This window comes from Schistocerca gregaria, chromosome 1 (genome assembly GCF_023897955.1).
Source record: "Schistocerca gregaria isolate iqSchGreg1 chromosome 1, iqSchGreg1.2, whole genome shotgun sequence".
Lineage (NCBI taxonomy): Eukaryota > Metazoa > Arthropoda > Insecta > Orthoptera > Acrididae > Schistocerca > Schistocerca gregaria.
Window position 1 is genome coordinate 581294888 of NC_064920.1, and position 20136 is coordinate 581315023.

General features: G+C 40.7%; 1 protein-coding gene across 1 annotated transcript in view; it reads right to left on the reverse strand.

Annotated features, from left to right (window-relative positions):
* Positions 1–20136, reverse strand: part of LOC126357140 (charged multivesicular body protein 7) — a 215638-nt gene that overhangs the window by 55885 nt on the left and 139617 nt on the right. The window lies entirely within an intron of this gene.

The window sequence follows — 20136 nt, forward strand, 5'->3', positions numbered from 1 at the left end:
AATTAGCATTACAGTATGAAATTATATTTTGGGGTAGCTCAAACCATGTCTCAAATATTAAAACTTCCAAAAACCATGATTAGAAATATGCACAATGTAAACTGAAGAAAAATCATTTTGCCCACTTCTCAAATATCGGAGTATCTTAAGTGTCCCCCCACTGTACATCTATGAACTGATTGTCTTTGTAAACAGTCATCCTGATTTACTTGTGGCAAATCAATTTCAACATGATTACCACTACATGAATCAAAATAATTTGATGCAGCCCACCAATCCTTTAAAACTATATACTCAAACACCACATTATCTGGGTATGAACACTTATATCATAGTAAATCAATAAGAATTACCCAACTTTAATTTAAAATCACTAAAAGCAAAATTATATGGCAAACTGGTACTGCAATGTTATTATTCAATTAAAGAGTTCATGAAGGATCATATGAAAATTTGAGCAGGAGAGAACAATACTTAGGATTAAAGTATTTTTAAAGGATCATCAATTGTGTATCCAGGCAAATATATTATATCAATTATATTTTAAGAAAATCTATAAACAAATTTGTGTGTTTTGAAAAGTCTCCTGTACACTATGTAAATGACTTGAAGTTAAATGTTGGAAGACAATATACTTCTATTCATTACCTTAAGCTTAAGCAATTTATCTGCATTCATACACTGTTCTCAAATGATGCACAGTTTTAACAGAATGTTTCATTAACCACTTTACTAAGAATTAATCTCACATAGCTGAAACGATTATATGACATCTGACAGCAAATGAAACAACTTGCAATAAGAAAAGCCTCAACAAAATTTGTCATATACAAAATGGTTGGCATTGAACGAAAAGGACAAGGAAAAGTGTAGCTCAATAGTTTACCAAACAAACATTACAAAATTCTTGGATGTACTTCATACACAACTGACATATATTTATGAAGGATGAAATACATTCTTCAAAATGTGATAAATATCACATTTTCTGCCATTTACCATGTCTTGTGCTTCATTATTAGTCTTACTGGGAATTTACAATTACATTCTTTACTCTTGTTCTCAAGCAGGAGATTGCAAAAATTTTATTTAACTGTTACAAGAAATTAGTCAGACATCAGTGTGCAGAGTAATATGCTAAATATGAATCTTTAACTTCCTCTAGATACCCAAGGGATATGTTTAAACAACCACACCACACACTAACCAACAATTACAGGTGTAAAAAAAAATAAAAAAGTGCTAGTATTGGTCACAAATCTTCCACCAACAAGAAAGGCATCACAGTAAACAGAAAATTAATTAAATCTGTAGTTTGGCTGTTTTGCTTTCATAGCCAAGTGACTTTTTCAGAGAGAAATGTAACTGAATGATAATGGCCTGGTAGTAATGCATAACTAACTCACACGATCAGTTTTTTGCAAGAACAATGGGATCAGCAAAGATATATGCAGAGTGTATGGTAATAGTGGAGATATATATTGTTCTTGCAAAAAACTGACTGTATGTCTACACACACACACAGCCAAAAAGAAAAGCACTTTATGATCCAGCTACATTTTGATATAAAGGAAGTATGAGATGACAGTTTTCAGCCAATGAACTCAAATGTGGAGACAGTTTTTCATACGTGTAGCTGTTAGTAGCCTTCCATAGTTTTTAGTCTCCCACGAGATTTGTGATGATCTAATCATTAAAAATTTGTTTCTGTGTCTGTCCACAGTCTCTAAATATTCAGAAATGAAAACACGATCAGTCATAGGCTATAGAAGCCAATTTTGATACTGTGTCATTTCCAAGCACATGCTCCACATCAGCTTATGTGCATCACGTTTTACACTGCGTAAATATAGATTCATTTAACACATATATGGCTACGGTCATAAAACACCAAGTCACATGATAGTAGCTGCAACTACGAGTACTGCAGTACACACATGTGAATAAAAATGAGCAGTTCTGTAGGCTTTCACTATGTACGAAAACTGATGAACTGGCTTCCTATGTTTCGATTCAAATCTGAATTGACAAAGTTTAAAACTTTATGAGTCCAATGCATTTTCAGAAGCTTATCTGATCCTTATGCTTTGTGGACAACGAACCACTTGTTTTTAATGGGACTAGTCACTGATGCTGTTGCAATGAATTTTCAAATAGAAGTGATCGACAGCTGGGTGTTCGGTTTTCAGGCTGGCTATATGGCACACCATGACTTCCTCTTCTGCACCAACCTCTTCATGTCAATGAACCACTTACACTCAAAGCCAGTGATTATTTTTTGGATATTCTTTGGCCTCTGTCTTCCCTTATAGTATTTACCCTTTGAAGTTCACTCTACTGCAATGGAAGTTATCCCCTGCTGCCTTAGCACATGTCCTATCATCCTCTCTCTTCTTCCAGTCAATTTTTTCTGAAGTTTTCTGAATATTTCCTTCCTTGTAGATTCTATGAAGGAACTTCTCATTTCTATGACTGCCCTTTTTAGGGATGTCAATTGAACTGTAGACTGTGGTATTCATTATTTACAGCTTCAGGGAACTTCAAAAGTATATCATTATTCCTCCACATTTCTCTAGCCATTTCTTTACACAATGATTCTTGTTTTATGATTCTCTTAAATTTTAGTTTACTGGTGGTCATCACCGATCTGAGTCTGTACCTGTTCATGGGTCTGCTTTACATCCCATATCTGAGCTGTCTGTTCTAATGATAAGATTCTGTGTTATAAAGGAGAGGTCTGTGTTGTTTAAGAGGTAGGCCTTTTACAAAAATATGGAGTAATTACATCAAACATTTTGGATTGCCTCTTTACTCAACGAAAACCTATCATAAAACGTATTGGGGAATTCTCATATCAGCTGTCCCATTAATGAAACAGGATGAATAAATAAGGTTATGAAACAAGCAAGCCAGTGAAAACAGCCACAAATTGTTTTTGTATCTGTAGTACAGAACCACACATTTAAAAGTATAAGCTAAAATCAACATTAACCGAACAGAATGTCCGTAATGCATCATAGGTTTATGCTTTATGGTTGTTGTTGTTGCTGCTCCTGTTCTTGTACCTGAAGAAGCCAGCAAGGATGTTCAGCTGCCCAGTAGCGCATGTTATGTAAATTTACATCACCGTCATTTGTAAACGTTGCTTTGTCTGAAAAAACATAGTGGCGACTTCCAAACAACACAGAGCAGAGCAACAAAGTTCAACACAGCTTTTGAAGTCACGTCCTATGAGTGTTTGATGTAGTTGTTGATGATAAGGGTGGAATCTGTGTCGATGCAAGATTTGAATGACACTCCTCTGGCTGATCCCATGTTTCTTGACAATATGTCTCGTGCCACCATTCATTGTATCAAAGTAGCATGTCTAACTTCTCCTTGTTGGTGTACCAGTTTATGTGCAAGGAATTTTGAAGCAGAAATGACCTGCCGATGGACTACAGAGTTCCTGTTAGTTCTGCAGTGCAGACAAGTAAACAAATTGGTTCGAATAGCTCTGAGCACTATGGTCCGTAACTGCTGAGGTCATTAGTCCCCTAGAACTTAGAACTACTTAAACCTAACTAACCTAAGGACATCACACACATCCAGTTCCAGAACTGTTCGGGCACTCGGCAAGTAAACAGTTGAAAGATCTGATACGACGACATAGACTGCTGCGACAATGTTTCCAACGCAATAGCCGATTCCGACCGATTTGCCTTTAAATTTTAGAACATTTCTTTGATTCTTTTGCGGAGAGTTTCAGGTTTCAGCCTCAACATTAAAAAGTATACCATTATATAAACATCATACTTGCTTCAATATCTCAATCGATACACGAGTTAAGACTCTTCATCACACACAGAAGTACATGCACCTTAGCATACTATCATTTGCTGAAAACCTTGTTTCGATATCTGGGACTGATCACAAAATACAAGGGGTGTTACGTCTTACGTGACACGCCATATATACGCGCCGGTACTTAGATTTCGCACTATAATCAGTGTTTTGTGACCATCAAATCTGGCGAAAGTGAGAGAGCATAAACAATATACATAGTAACCTGATGACAGAAGGGTTGAAGGTAGGTTGCAAGAAAACACGAATAGGCATTCGTGTCACACAAAATTTAATGAGCTTAATGGTTAATCTGACTCGTCAATTGCGAGCTTCACACTGGAGTCCTTATTTCTGGTAGATAAATATGCTGCGAAAAGTTGCCAATTAGGAAAGGGTGAGTGCACAAGTAAACTTCGCAAGTTAGTGGATACAATTTCTTAGATCTTGCTGCCAAACTTGGCAGTTGCTAGACGTTTCTCTCAAACATGTAGAAGTTTTGTTTGTTCATTAACGGTACGAAAATTGCAGTGTCGAAAGTGAGAATGGTGCAAAGGCGTATGGGCCGAAATTGTGTTCCGTATCCGCAACCCCTAAACATACACAAATGGCCACCGTCACCCAAGGAACTGCAAAATGAATCTACCGATTACTTTGTTTCACCACAAAGGGACATAGAATGGCAGTGCAGAAGTCTTAATTTCAGAAGATTTCTTAAATGTTAGAGTCAACATACATGACTTACATTTGTAATAAAGGTAATAAATATTGTTTGCAAGAGGCTATCTCTAGACGATACTGCTTACCGCATTTTCGTATCCTGCTTTGCACAATAAACAAGAGGTATTCCCAGCATGCGTACCACATTCTTGGAAATATTTTAATCTGAGCAAAGTCCTCTGATTTAGTTCGTTCAACTGTGTTTCTTGATAAATATGTAGACTACGCAACTCTAAACTCAAACATCTCTTTTTTGAAACTTCCTAGCAAATTAAAACTGTATGTCAGACTAAGACTCTAACCTGTGTTTTGAGTTCCGGTCCGGCACACAGAAAGTCCGCCGGCGCTGTTAACACTCAAAAACGTCAGTGACAGCTGAGTGTTCTGTATTACTGTGCGATATCGTGTGTTCACGTGTGGTTGCAGGCTTCCGTGGAATGGTGTTGGCGTGTGTTTGGTAGCGAGCGAAATGCAGGAGCAAGGGCCTACGTGTAGTGCGACTCTGATCGGTGTGCGCCAAGGGCGAAAAGTCTTTCGAAAATAGTCTAAAATTGTGTATCGAATCTAGTGAAGATTTTTTGCTATCTGGTCGACTGTGAAAATGCCAGGAATAATATAAATTTTGGGCAAGTAATAAAATGACAACAAAACCTTGTGTTATGTCCGAATCGGCTGTATTCCGTATTAATAGTGCAGCAACATCGGCAGAATCTCAAGTGACCATATATTTTGATTCTCCAAGAAAGGAATATACAGTAAATGAAAAGCAAAATTACGGAATTTGACGATTTTAACGAAAAGTTAGCATGCAGAACTGTACTTCGACACTATGACAGGGTAAGGTATCCGACGGCTAGAGAAAGAGTGTTATTTTCGTGAAAACTTAATTACTCTGGCTCAGAGACCGTTCTTTGTCTTCTCCGCACAACTGATTTTTGAAGTATAATGACGGACCAAAACTTTTAATGGAATGCCGAAACATTGCAGTAGCAAAAATGAATTTTTGTGTAAAGTGCACTTACTGTGTGCTGAGGACAATAGTGCTGTAGTATGCTTCGATACAAGTTGGGTTTCATAAAACCACACGCAAAAATATATTTTGCTCGATTTCAATGGATATACTGGCCTGAAAGTGCCTACAGTTACTTTTTGTATAGCGTATATCGGCGATCTGTGTGGCGGGTACAGTGACGAAAGGTCAGAGAGGGTTGCAAAGAAATTTTCGGGCAATAGGGAATAGGTGAGCCTGACGGCGGCATAGAAGCTCTCGCGCGGTGCCGTGCAGTCTCAGGTAAATAAAATGCGTTCACACATGACACGGAACAATAATTAGTCTCATATGTTGCCAGAGTTAATCTCGTAATTTTCTTCACAAGTTTCTCGCTGGAAGTTCAACAGATCGCAAATTCATCAGCGACTACGTGTTTCGTTGCACAGGCAGAACAGTTTCACAGCTCTTACGGATCTTATTTTTTAAATCTAGAAATACTTTTATATATTTTCAAGACAAAATACATATTACATTCATCTATAAAATTTGAGAAGGTCCATATATTATTTTCAGCCCAAATATGTGAATGGTTCTATTTTTCGACAGGCCGAAGTAAAAAAAAATATTTTTTTTTTCAAAATTTGTTGTAAGAACTTCCATTTGAAAAGTACTCCATCATATTCTACACTAAAAATGGTTATGTCAAGTATTTTGTTCGGAATTTTTACTAACATCAGAGATGAGCTTGAGGTACCTACTTTGCGTGACGGCCACTATATTAACTACGAGTAAATTATTTACTTCTCATCACTGAACTGTTTCCGAAAGGAAAGCTATTATGATTGAAATAAAGGTGATTAACTTAAAATATAAAGTGCTGAGTTTCGTAATATTATCTGGGGAAAGGGAACTAGACTTTCAGAATCGATATTCAGGCTGTTTTATATTTCGTTGTTCGAGGAATCTGCTGAACGTGTCGATTTTAAAGATTCAAATTATTCAGTTTAACGCCAACAATAAACAGAAAGTTTATCCAATGCTAAAAGCCTCCAGATACGAGGGGAGCTCTTATCGTACTGAATATTAAAAGTCGAAATTAAAGTGCTATTACAACTACTCTCGTAGCAGTCATGTATTTACAAGAATGCCTGGAAAGCGCTATTATAGCGTTCCTAATCCATAATAGCCGAGTCGTAAACAAACTAAACATTTCTGTTTTATGAATTTTGCTTAATCGAACACATACACTAAAACAATATCAAGACAGGAAGCTTAACATATTAGAAAACGTTGATTACAGATACAACTCCTGCAGGAAGTGAAAACATTAACACTCTGCCGTCTCAAAATCTTCGTCATTCGACGAGTTTTCGATCTGGCTATGTTGTCTATAGTCTAAGCGACAGTCGGTACTGAGATGCAGCTGATAATGGCCTGCCTTCCCCACAAGCGTCGATGTTTTAGCTGACGAAAATTTCATATTGTCTGTATATGAGAGGCTCTCACGCTTAGCATTTAGCTTCCGGCGGTCTGAGCTTTTGGACATACTGGGTGGTAGTGGCAACACTGCGGCTTTATTCACTAAGTACGTGAAATGATCCGCACTTAGCCAAATCGATCTTCGAATGTTTGCCCAATAGGCAACAGTGTATGCCACAAGATTGAAAAAAGGTGACATATTAAGCCAATTCGAATTGGGGGGGGGGAGGGCGAATTTATAAAAATCCACGCAAAAACTGTGATAGGGATACATAAATCTGAAACATATTGTACGAACCACTACCGGCATCGGTCGGCGATGTAGCTACCACAAGCTTCTGCAGTGGAGCGTGGCTCAGGGACAGCGTGTTTTAATTATAGTAGTTGAAAGATTTTCATTGCCAGAATTTGGCAAGGTGAGGAGAGGAGACGTGGTGGGGAAACAGTTACTGGTCACAATGATCTACTCCAAAGTCCTGGCCTGAATTTCAAATCCAGCAGCAGTGACTATGGGGTTAGGACAAGACACACACTACTTGATCGTCTGTCAGTCGAATGAGGACGAAGTTCGGCGGCCCCCTTGATAGTCTATGTCCCGGTTTCGGGTTTCCTCCTCATCATCATATTATCAAGACCCTACACACACACACACACACACACACACACACACACACACACACACACACACACACAGAGAGAGAGAGTTATTCACGCCACCTAAACGCGGCAGTTACACTTACGAAAACTAATATACAAACTGCCCAAGCGGCGTCAATAAGCTTGAGCCGTAAAAATTCGTTGTCCTCTCAACTACCACGAAAGACTTAAGTTGCAGTTCGCTTTGATATGTCATCTGTATCTAGTCGACTTTCCTCTGCTTTGATATTTTTGCTAATTTTCAATTTCACGCCACTTAACCCAATATCTGTCACTACGGCCACCGCCTCTGTGACGATGTTTGATGACGTTTTCGCAGTTTACTGCGTGATAAGGAGTCTAAACTTCTTCCCCACAACCTAGAGCACATTGAACCATATATTTAAAAGAACAATAACGTTGTAGTAAACAAAATAACGGATCTTCAGCTATTCCTATTCTACTATCAACAAAAAATCTCATCAATCAGCTTCGAGAAATTTTTGCGCCATTCTTCACATGAAGCTTGTGGGAAAATTCTAGTTTGTTCGTAAAGTTCAGTAGAATTATGTTTCCAGGACATAAAAAAAACAAAAAAATGCTGGGGGAGAAAACTACTCACAGACATCACCTACGAAATAAATTTTTCATTTTGTGCCCTCCCTACAAAAGACTTTCAAGAAAACCACTGAATGTCAACCTTTACACTTCAAACAAGACCGCTAGCGACGAACCGTGGAATGTGGCAGCTGCTTGTGAACACGTGAAGCTGGCAAACATTTTCCTCGTGTTATTTTGCCGACAAAGGTAGGCACTGTACCAAGGAATAGTGGTTCGATTTCTGTGGTCGCTGAAGGGCCATAAAGAAAGAAACTCATACAAAAAAGCCTTCGGACGCTGGCATTCGAGCTAGGAGTAAAAGTAGAAATATAGTTTGGATAAAAGTATCTGAAGGTATCAGAGTAATTCTTATTAACTTCTTGTAATACTGATGCACAGTTGCTATAAATATTTTAAACGGCTTCCTGTTCGCTTTTAGCTGTAACTTATTCATTGCACTATGGCATAATATAATAATAAATCTTTTGGTTGAAAATAACAGAAAGGTCGAAATCGCAATAACCAATACACAGCTACAGCTAAAAGCAAACATGAAGTTATTTAAAAAAGAGTAATTAATGTAGGGTGATTCACAGAGAAACGGGAAAACAAACTTGAAATAACCAACTAAACAGTAAACTGCAGTTTACATTGCTTATATTACACAAGAAGTACTCAAAACTACTTAAATGTTAAGAAACACCCTAATTTGAAGTATCCCGTCAGTCACTCACTCACTCATTTTTATGCAACACCGAAAACATTCCACAGCATTAAAAAATATTCAATGCTGTTAAGATAACTCAATCCATTTACACTTACGCAACGTTCATCGACTTCAGTGTGTTCGTCGCCAATGAAATAAAAGAGCAAAAATTTGTAAGATTTGTTCGGCAATTAATCGGAAACAAAGGACTGAATTGACGTTCTTCACTGCTTATGGATTAGTAGCCTAATGGCGTTTTCTGAAAGCAAGCAGAGTACAATCTTAGATTTTGAAGAAAATGTTTTGATTCCGGTGTTTTTCCAGTCACGTAATGAAATAATTCTGGTGGTGGCACTTCCAATGGAGCAAATCAAATTCTTCGACCTGTAACACATCCCGATGTGTGAATGTACACTTAATTTCTTGGCACGGTAGAAACGACGTGCTTTATCCATTTTACCCATGACATGTTTGTTGCTCTCGTTATTGGAAACGTAAAGGAACGTCTCATCTTCCAGACTGTAGGCTAATCTCAACTACTACTGCTGTGCACTTATCATACGGTACACTAATGTTTCGTTCCTGCTCTTTAGATTTTTGTCTTCCTCGAAGTTCACTCGTTAAACCTCTGTATGGTTATTTTCCCTAATCTTATTCTTCAGCAGTTTCTGTCTGTCTGCACGCCGTGAGTTTCACTAGATCCTCTTCTCTAATTTCGTCTCGTTGTTCATCTATTCTCTCTCAATCTAACCGTTTCCCTTTCTTTGTGAAACTAAACGTGTTTCTCGCTCCTAATCCGTTTCATCTCTTCATGTTAGTTCGGTTGCTTTCTTTTCAATTCAACACTAGCATGATCTCTTCCTGTGCGTTTCGACATCCTGTTAAATTACATAACACTCGGAAGTTCCACTTAATACGCCCTTCACTACCAAAATCAATTCACTTCCACCTAAATTTATTTCGCTTTCTACCATTTTAACTTTTCCCTGTTTAACTCTAATCGACTTCCGAAAGTGCACTGAGGCATGTGGCTTGCCATCGCTTATACAGGGTGGCCCAGAAATGTTGCATCAAACCTCTATGGGTTGTAGAGGGTGTCTTGATGAACAACTCGAGCATAGGAAACCGCGTCCGGAAACGTCATAAAACGACGAAGCTACAGAATGACGAAGTTATAGGCGCCGGCCCCTGACGCTACAGCACTCCGGCAGTAAACGTGATTCTGTACGCTGACGGACCGTAGGTGGAACCTCTCGCAATGTTGTTTGTTATTCAGCGATCGTGATTGCCAAGCTCGATAGTGGAAAAGATGCAGCTAGCTGTTGCGTAAAAAGGCCCTGTCTCCTCTGCACGTGATGCTCTGTTGCCTCGGTGGATGACTGTTTCGGACGCGGGTTTCCATCCGCAGTTATCTTTCTCCTTGAACCCTCTAAAATATCCAATGCTTTTTGGTTTACAAGAAAAAAATAAACTGCACACGGTAACCCGTGTCCGAACCATCATCTACCAGGACAACAGAACATCGCATTCATAGGAAACGTGATCGTGGCCATCAGTAGCAATCACTGAATAACAAACAACATTGCGAGACGTTCCGCCTATGGTCCGTCAGCGTACATAGTCATGTTTGCTGCTGAAGGGTGCTGGTAGGCACGGCGTTCGTAACTTCGATGCTCTGTAGCTTCGTAATATGACGTTTGTTCCTTAAGACACCCTCTAAAACCTCTCGAAGTTGGTCGTAACATTTCTCGAACACTAACGCCAACACAACAAGATAATGGAACATCCTAGAACATTCTGGTCAGTCTCGGTCACCACGGAACTCTATTCACAGCTGTTTCACAGACTTTCCATAAGCCCATTGGCGTGATGCTCTGCTTTGACACCACTCTCTTCTAACCCAAATAGGTGTAGTTCCAAATCGAAACGTTCTTCATGGGTGGGGGATGGAGGGCTATCATACTATACAACCTTCAAGGGTCTCCTGGCCTGAGATGCGACATTACAGTGGCACGCATGGACAAACTACGCTCACAGTCCTATATGGGTACTGACTTGCAGGCATTCTTCCTCAGTTCCTACTTCACTTTTTTTTTAATCTACCGGGATTATTGAGGCTGCTATGATTTTTTACTTGGATTTTGAACTTTCCGATAGCAAGCCTGAGTCATTGTGAAACTGAATTAATTGATACATATTTTTATTTCAGCTTTTGGCAAAAGCAGGACAATGACCTGACTACTAAGACAAAACCGCCACCGTTTCACCGTAACCTGAATCAATCTTGCTCTGCATTCTCCTCTGGGGAGAAAGGGGGAGGGGGGAATGGTGGCAGTCGGAGTGGTATATGACACATTCTCCTTCACGCACATTAACCACAAGACGCCTTCCGAAGTGTATATTAGTTGTGAGTTCCGTTTTAGATGCAAAAATCCACGAATAAAGTTCGATCTTAGATCTTCAGTATTATTGATATTATTTCTGCAGAGACTGGTGGGTGTTTAGGCAACAGTTTCGAATCAATTTACTGACATGCACAGTTCATGTGTTAATGAGAGGACAATATTACATAAGTAAATAAATGTACACGAAAAAGAAACGAAGAATGGTAACTCCAACAAGTAAATTTACTGTTAGTTTTAAGTTTTAATGCACAGTAACTAAAACTTACTTATAGCCTATATGTTCACACAAATATTTGTATATTCAAGAGTCAGTCACATACAGTTATAATAACAAATATTTGTATATTCAAGAGTCAGTCACATACAGTTATAAACCAGGTGGCTTGAAGATAGTCTGCGCAGATTCAATAATCGTAAAATCTAACAATATGAAGGAGATTCCGCTAATTTTCGTGTCAGGTTTCCAACCAGGAGCTCTAAAGGCAAAAGAAAATTAAATGTGTTGCAATACGGAGAGATCTTAGCGACAAATCCTAGCAGAATAGTCGGGTCCGTCTAGAGATCTCACATAAGCTAACTTTCGATTCTCATCGATTCCTAATGAGAAGGACTATGTTTTTTGAATTGATGGGGGAGGGGGGGGGGGGGGTGACTGCATATATTTTTACATGTAAATTATTTGCATCCGTCGATTGGCGCTGATCGTGGCAATCTACTACTTTGCAGAGAAATGACTGGTGAGACGCTAGTAGGCTAGATAACAGTCCTCACATTTTGGAAAATTCGGTTTATCGCGATTAAACAATCATGAATTGCATTCCAGAAAACGATCCAACATTAATACCTTAGATCAGAAGCATATTTACATCTAGTAACATAATATAATTTTTTACATCCCATGTCACTCTGTAATTCTGATTAGTGTTAGAATTGCAGAATCGATCTGTGCTGGTAATTAATATACTAAATTTCGTTCTAAACTCTGAAAAAGTGAAAGCCACAACTCATCCAGTTTTAATAAAAATTGGAAACCCATTGCTAAATTCACTCAGTTTTAACAAGATGTACTAAAAAGAAAGTGGCAACATTTTAAGACGTTTATTTTGACGAAAACGTATACTAGAAAAAGAAAAAAAAAATAGTAACGCTGACAATACTTTCAGGTTATGCTATTTTTACAAGAATAATCGAGAGCACAGAAATCTATCAAATTGCTTTCGTTCGTTGTGCTGTAGGGTAACGGTACAGAGTTTGAACTGACTCTTTAATTAGAAAATATTCTTTGCACTATTGGAAAGAATTAGAATTACGAGCGGATATTCACATGCGTAAATCATGTAATTATCTAATTCATCCGTCGCGTATATATGGCTTTAAGGTATAGCATCACAGTACACTTACTCACTGATAACTTTTTTGGTTAATAATCAATTCTAGTTTTAGGATAATAACTAAATTTACACAGACGGCGTTCTGAACGAGTTTTAGGGGAGTTGCAACTATCAGAGGAAACAAGCTCCGCCTACCGAAGCCCAATACTGGACAGCCAAGGGAGAGCGATGGTGCGGCAGGAGAGGGTGGGGGAGGGGAACAATTTGTGCTTTCCTCACGGACTGCAGACTACATACAGCCACACAAGCACATTTACATACGCTTAATGGTCCGGCACGGTAATGGCTACGATACACGAACCCGATTGATTTCTACCGGCTTCAGCCGATTCAGAGCTAAGGAGCCCTCGTTCAGGACATTGTGAAAGAATTATACATAACAATTTTGCCTAACATACAGCATACACAGTTTGAGATAAGAAGACGATACATTTCTACAAAGCGTTTGGCAATCTTCGCGGCATTTTCGGAAAGGAAGTGTAACAGATTTTCATATATTTCTTTTACAAAAAAAATATTTGAAAAAAGAATTACAGGATATTGTTGATGCACTTGTTGACTATTTTTCCAAATCGTCATCCCGTTCAATGCACGTGGTGAGCCATGGCACAAGCTTCTTTATGCCCTCCTCGAAGGACTCTCCCGGCAGCTCCCCACTTAAGAAACTCTTTCTGCGCCTGATCGTCTGTTGAAAATTTAATTCCACGAATGTGTGCCTTTGGAGAGGTGAAAAGATGACAACCTCAAAGCACCAAGTCAAGGGAATACGTGGAGTGATTCGTAACATGCCAACAAATTAGTCCAATAGCACCTTGATGGCTAAGGCTGAGTGAGGACGAGCGATGTCGTGCAACAAGCTCAATCCTCTCGTCAGTATTCGTCCTGTTTTGTTTTGAATGCGCCTTTCGAGTTCTTTTAGGGTTTCACAATATCGCTGTGTATTGATAATCTCCCCTTGAGGCACATATTCGTTTGAAATGATGTTTTCTCGGACTCAAAACACTGAGGCCATAATGTTTATTCCGAATTGCAGTTTTGAATTTTTTGGCAGATGGGGAATTCATGTGACGCCACTATGTCGATTGCCTTTTTATCTCAGGGGTGTAATGAGCCATCCATGTTTTATCTCCAGTCACAATAGAGCTCAAGTCAGGCGATAAACTCGTGGGCGCTACGGACCCGTTTTTTCTTGAGTTGCTCTGTCAGCTGTTTTGGGACCCATCTTGTGCACAGTTTCCGGTATCCCAGAGCTTCTGTAAGTGATTCGTATAAGAATGTTATGAAGAGTTGTGGAAACATCGCTGAAATTTCATTCACTGTCAATTACGATCAGTTTCCTCGATTTTTTGCACCAACTCATCAGTCAAAAAGGAAGGTCTGTCACTCCTCTGTCATGAACATTTGTTCTGCCGCCACTAAATTCCCTACAGCAATTAAACCAACGTGTTCTGTTCGTAACATCTTCGCCGTAAACCGTTTTGATTCGCGAAAAATTTTCGGTGCTTATTAATTCTTCCAGCAAATAGGAAGCGCATCACAGCACGTGGCTCACAATCGACGCGATTTGTTACCGAAATCTTTCACGAAATTGGACAATATAATGTTCTTGCGATACTCGCTCTGGTAAGGGGATCTGCCCTCCTCCCCCTCCCTACCACTCTGTGATGCCGACACCCAAATAACAAAAAATCACCGCCTGTTATGGTCACAGTACATTCACTCCCGCGCGGGATTAGCCGAGCGGTCTAGGGTGCTGCAGTCATGGACTGTGCGGCTGGTCCCGGCGGAGGTTCGAGTCCTCCTTCTGGCATGGGTGTGTGTGTTTGTCCTTAGGATAATTTAGGTAAAGTGTTGTGTAAGCTTAGATACTGATGACCTTAGTTAAGTCCCATAAGATTTCACGCACATTTGAACATTTTTGAAGTACATTTACTTTCCAAACATGTCTCCCACCAACGAAGAAAATGTGTGACAGCAGACTTTATAATTAACACCACGGGTGTATTCTCCGCCACACATAAACCATAAGGTGGCTTCCGGTGTGTATATTAGCTGTGGGTTCTGTTTTGGATGCAAAAATCCACGAATAATGTTCAATATTAGATCTTCAGAATCATTAATATTATTTCTTCAGAAATTGGTGGGTGTTTAGGTGAATCGTTGATAGGTGTGAGGAATCACTGTTCTAACAAGTCGGTGGGTAAGATTTCGACGTTTCTAAGCGCAGCACCACGAACCATCTATGATTTCATAGTGAAGTCGGAGCGTAGAGCACCGTCCTTTGCAAAATGTGATTACGCCAACTCAACTACTTTCTGACACCTTGAGACCGACAAACTAAAGCGCCATTTCAACCAAGTGCTCTTTGCTCTTCATTCTATCAAAGTAACTTTCTAACACCATTAAGGCTTCGCGCAAGCAGTTTTCAGCACAGGCTTGCTTTTAGTTCTGAGCAGTTCCCCTTAAGTCACATACCATACAAACAGGTGTTGGATGCAGCCCCAAGTGGTTTACGAAGCAATGCAACGAAATACACACTTTTGTGCAAAAAACCACAAAGTATTCTACAGTGTCTAACAATAACTTAAAAGTCTCTGAAAAAATTAATGAATGGCATCTACATGATGACAAAAGATAGACCCGAAGACTTGTTTCAAGACTTCTGTGCTTTACCAGACACACATAAGTGGCATGCACTTACACTACCTTCCTCCAATCTCTGAACTGACTAATTCAGTTGAGTTTAACGTGGACTCCGAATCACGGTGACAGTTAGCTGCGTAGTTCTCTCGTGGGGTAATCGTTTCACGGATACATACACTATGTGATCAAAAATATCCGGACACCTGGCTTAAAATGACTTACCGATTCGTGGCGCCCTTTATCGGCAATGCTGGAATTCAATATGGTGTTCGCCCACCCTTAGCTTTGACGACAGCTTCCACCCTCGCAGGCAAACGTTCAGTCAGGTGCTGGAAGGTTTCTTGGGGAATGGCAGTGCATTCTTCACGGATTGCTGCACTGAGTACAGGTATCGATGTCGGTCGGTGCGGCCTTGTACGAAGTCGGCGTTCCAAAACATCGCAAAAATGTTGTATAGGATTCAGATCAGGACTCTGTGCAGGCCAGTCCATTACAGGGATGTGCATTACGAATAGGTGCTCGACAATGTTGAAAGATGCAATCGCCATCCCCGAATTGTTCCTCTACAGTGGGAAACAAGAAGGTGCTTAAAATAATAATGTAGGCCTGTGCTGTGATAGTGTCACGCAAAACAAGCTGTGCAAGCCCCCCTCCATGAAAAACACGACCACACCATGCCACCACCGCCTCCGAATTTTACTGTTGGTACTACACACGATGGCAGATGACGTTCAAAAATGGTTCAAATGGCTCTGAGCACTATGGGACTCAACTGCTGTGGTCATTAGTCCCCTAGAACTTAGAACTACTTAAACCTAACTAACCTAAGGACATCACACACATCCATGCCCGAGGCAGGATTCGAACCTGCGACCGTAGCAGTCGCACGGTTCCGGACTGCGCGCCTAGAACCGCGAGACCACCGCGGCCGGCAGATGACGTTCACAGGGCATTCACCATACCCACACCCTGCCATCGGATCGCCACATTGTGTATAGTTTCATGTTGTAAATACCCACGCGTTGGTTGAAGTTGCAGCACTCCATGACTGGAATACACACTATGTGATCAAAAGTACTCTGACACCCTCAAAAATATACGTTTTTCATAACAGGTGCATTGTGCTGCCACCTACTGCCAGGTACTCCATTTCAGCAACCTAGTAGTCATTAGACATCGTGAGAGAGCAGAATGGGGCGCTCCGTGGAACTCCGGACTTCGCACGTGGTCAAGTGATTGGGTGTCACTTGTGTCATACGTCTGTACGCGAGATTTCCAGACTCCTAAACATCCCTAGCTCCACTGTTTCCCATGTGATAGTCAAGTAGAAGCGTGAAGGGACACGTACAGCACAAAACTGTACAGGCCGACCTCGTCTATTGACTGACAGAGACCGCCGACAGTTGAAAAGGGCCGTAATGTATAATAGGCAGACATCTATTCAGACTACCAAACAGGAATTCCAAACTGCATCAGGATCCATTGCAAGTACTATGACAGGCGGGAGGCGAGAAAACTTGGATATCATGGTCGAGCGACGGCTCATAAGCCACACTTCACGCCCGTAAATGCCAAACGACGCCTCGCTTGGTGTAAGGAGCGTAAACATTGAACGACTGAACTGTGCAAAAACGTTGTGTGGAGTGACGAATCACGGTACACAATGTGGCAATCCGATGGCACGGTTTGGGTATGGCGAATGCCCGGTGAACGTCATCTGCCAGCGTGTGTAGTGCCAACAGTAAAATTCGGAGGCGGTGGTGTTATGGTGCGGTCGTATTTTTCATGGAGGGGGTTTGCATCCCTTGTTGTTTTGCGTGGCATTATCACAGCACAGGCCTACATTGTTGTTTTAACACAGTGTCGTCCGGCAACACCACAGTGGTGTCGTGTGTGAAATAGCGGTTAACAGCCGGCGACACCACTGTGGTGTGCGTGTGCATAGTACCGCGCAGTGACCGGGGACACCACAGTGATGTCGTGAGCATAGTGTACAGTGGCCGGCGACAGCATTTTAGTATCTTTTGCATTCTGTTGGTGTTTTCTTTACGTAACAATAAGTTACACACATCAAGTTTTTTTGTGCTTTTATAAGTACTTGTGCCTTTTCATCAAGGCAGACGAAAGAGACGATACGATTATTTACGATGAATGTGCGGAGCAAAACTAGGATGTTGCCACTACATCGCGTACGTCTCATCATGATCCGGTTGACAGACTTCCCGAACACATAAAGCAACACCAACTAATAGGCCTACTTATTTCCGAAATGAATAAACGAAAACGAAGGAACTGCCATGTATGTTCCAAAAACAAAAAAGAACAACAAACTTAATGTGCAAGTCTTGTGGATTTTCGTTACATCTTGGACACTGTTTTGCTGCTTATCATATGAAAGAGAAATACTGAGTTCCAAAGACAATGCAAATAAACAAATATATGAAACAAGCAAATGTTGTATTTATTTACGTATGTATATCTTCGAAATTTCATGAAAGTAGGGGAACAGGGTTGAGGACTTATGAGAACTAACGATGAGATTAGGAAAACGAAACAATTTACCATCTCCAGATAACGTCAAGAACGGCCGGCGACAATCCAAATAATCCGAATTGGCGCTGCCGGCGCCAAGCGAATAAATTTGTACGAGACATGCGGACGGCAAAGTGCTAAGTACCTTCTTGCTTCTCACTGATGAAGAGCAATTCGGGGATGGCGACTGCATCTTTCAACACGATCGAACACATGTTTATAATGTACGGCCTGTACCGGAGTGGTTACACGACAATAATATCCCTGTAATGGACTGGCCTGCATAGAGTCCTGACCTGAATCCTATACGACACCTTTGAGATATTTTGGAACGCTGACTTCGTGCCAGGCCTCACCGACCGATATCGTTAACTCTCCTCAGTGCAGCACTCCGGGAAGAAAGAGCTGCCAATCCCCTAGAATGTTTCCAGTATCTGATGAACGCATGCCTGCGAGAGTGGGAGCTGTCATAAGGGTGGGTCAACACCTTACTGAATTCCAACGTTACCGAAGGAGGGCGCCACGAACTTTTAAGTCATTTTCAGCCATGTGTCAGGATACTTTTGATCTCACAGTGCAGATGCAGAAGGAAGAAAATCTTTTCAATTAGGCAACTGAATTTTCTTCCATTCAGTCATGCCATAATACTTTACTTACTTTATTAAACATAAAGGGTTAACCTTGTGTTCACGTAATTTCTTGTCTAACACTTCATCTGCTGCATAAATGTTAGTTTTGTCGGCTGGAAAGGAAATTTTTAACATGTGAAACTTTTTTAATAAAAGGTGAAATAAAAACAGGACGTTGTGCAGTCTACATGAGTAGTTTACACGAATTGTAAATATACATTTTTTGTTAAAAAAATAAAAAGAGCACCACGAAGGAATTATACGAAGGAGATGAAAATCGGTATACATGTACAGACGAAGAAATGATTGTAATCTCGAGAGTTGGACTAGTTATTGGAGTTCGTTGGTTAGTTGGTTGGTTTAAAAGAGGGGGCAGGGGACCAAACTACAATGTCATCGGTCCCTAGTTATTCAGGTGAAAGAGCTTCAGAACCTGAGCAAGTCAACGACGCTTTGGTCCAACTCTTGCCCTATGCAAGCAGGTATTTGGCTTGGAATTGTTGGCATTGATTGTTAAAGTTGTTGGATGTCCTCCTGAGAAAGATCATGCAAAACTCTCTCCAACTGGCACGTTAGATCATCAAAATTCCGAGATAATTGGAGGGTCCTGCCCATACTGCTCTAAACGTTCTCAGTTGGGGAGAGGTACGGTGACATAGCTGGCCAAGGTGGAGTTTGGCAAGCACTAAGAAGACAAGCTGTGGAGACTATCGCCGAGTGCGTGCGGACATTATCTATCTCGTCATGAAGCGCATCAAAACGGGGCGTAGAATATCGTCGATGTACGGCTGTGATGTAAAGGTGCTGCGGATGACAACCAAAGGGGTCCTGCTATGAAAAGAAATTACACCCAGACCTGATGGTCGGATCCTATGGCGGACGGCAGTCAGGTTGGTACCCCACCGATGTCCTGGGCGTCTCCCAATACGTCTTCGCTGGTCACTGGAGCTCAATTCTAAATGTGATTTGTCACTGAAGGCAACTCTGCTCCAGTCTGAGATTTCAGGCCGAAGAACGTGATGATATGCCACAGAAATGTTGGCAAAAATGAGCGCATTCGTGACGCCCAAATTTTCGAGCATGTGACGTGACGTTTGTTATTCAAGACGAATCCTCGTTGTAAGTATCCACGCGCTGATTGAAGTTAGAGCACTCTATGACTGAATATTTGTAGCCGTGAAACGACTAGCCCACGAAAACCTACCCACCTCGCGAATGTGATGTGGGAAACACATGGATGGCTTAAGAGTTTAAGGGCCAAACTGCAAGTCCAAATATCTGCAGTTGGATTTCTATTCGGTCTTAGAATATTTCTGTCACTTATCATGTCTGTCACTTCTGCCAATCTCAAAACTGCCAAGTTACACCATGATTCGCAGGGCATCTCGGGGGACTTATCAATAAGTGCCAACCAGAATACGTGCTTGCGTAACACCCGGAGGTGGACCAATGCCTTACTAACTAGCGTGACTTGTGATGCTCTTTCTCTATAATAAATCTTCCAATTTTTTCATTTGTTTTTCGGTACATGCACATTACATCTTACTACATCCGTTCTTTTCTGATTTCTTGGTGGTGCGAT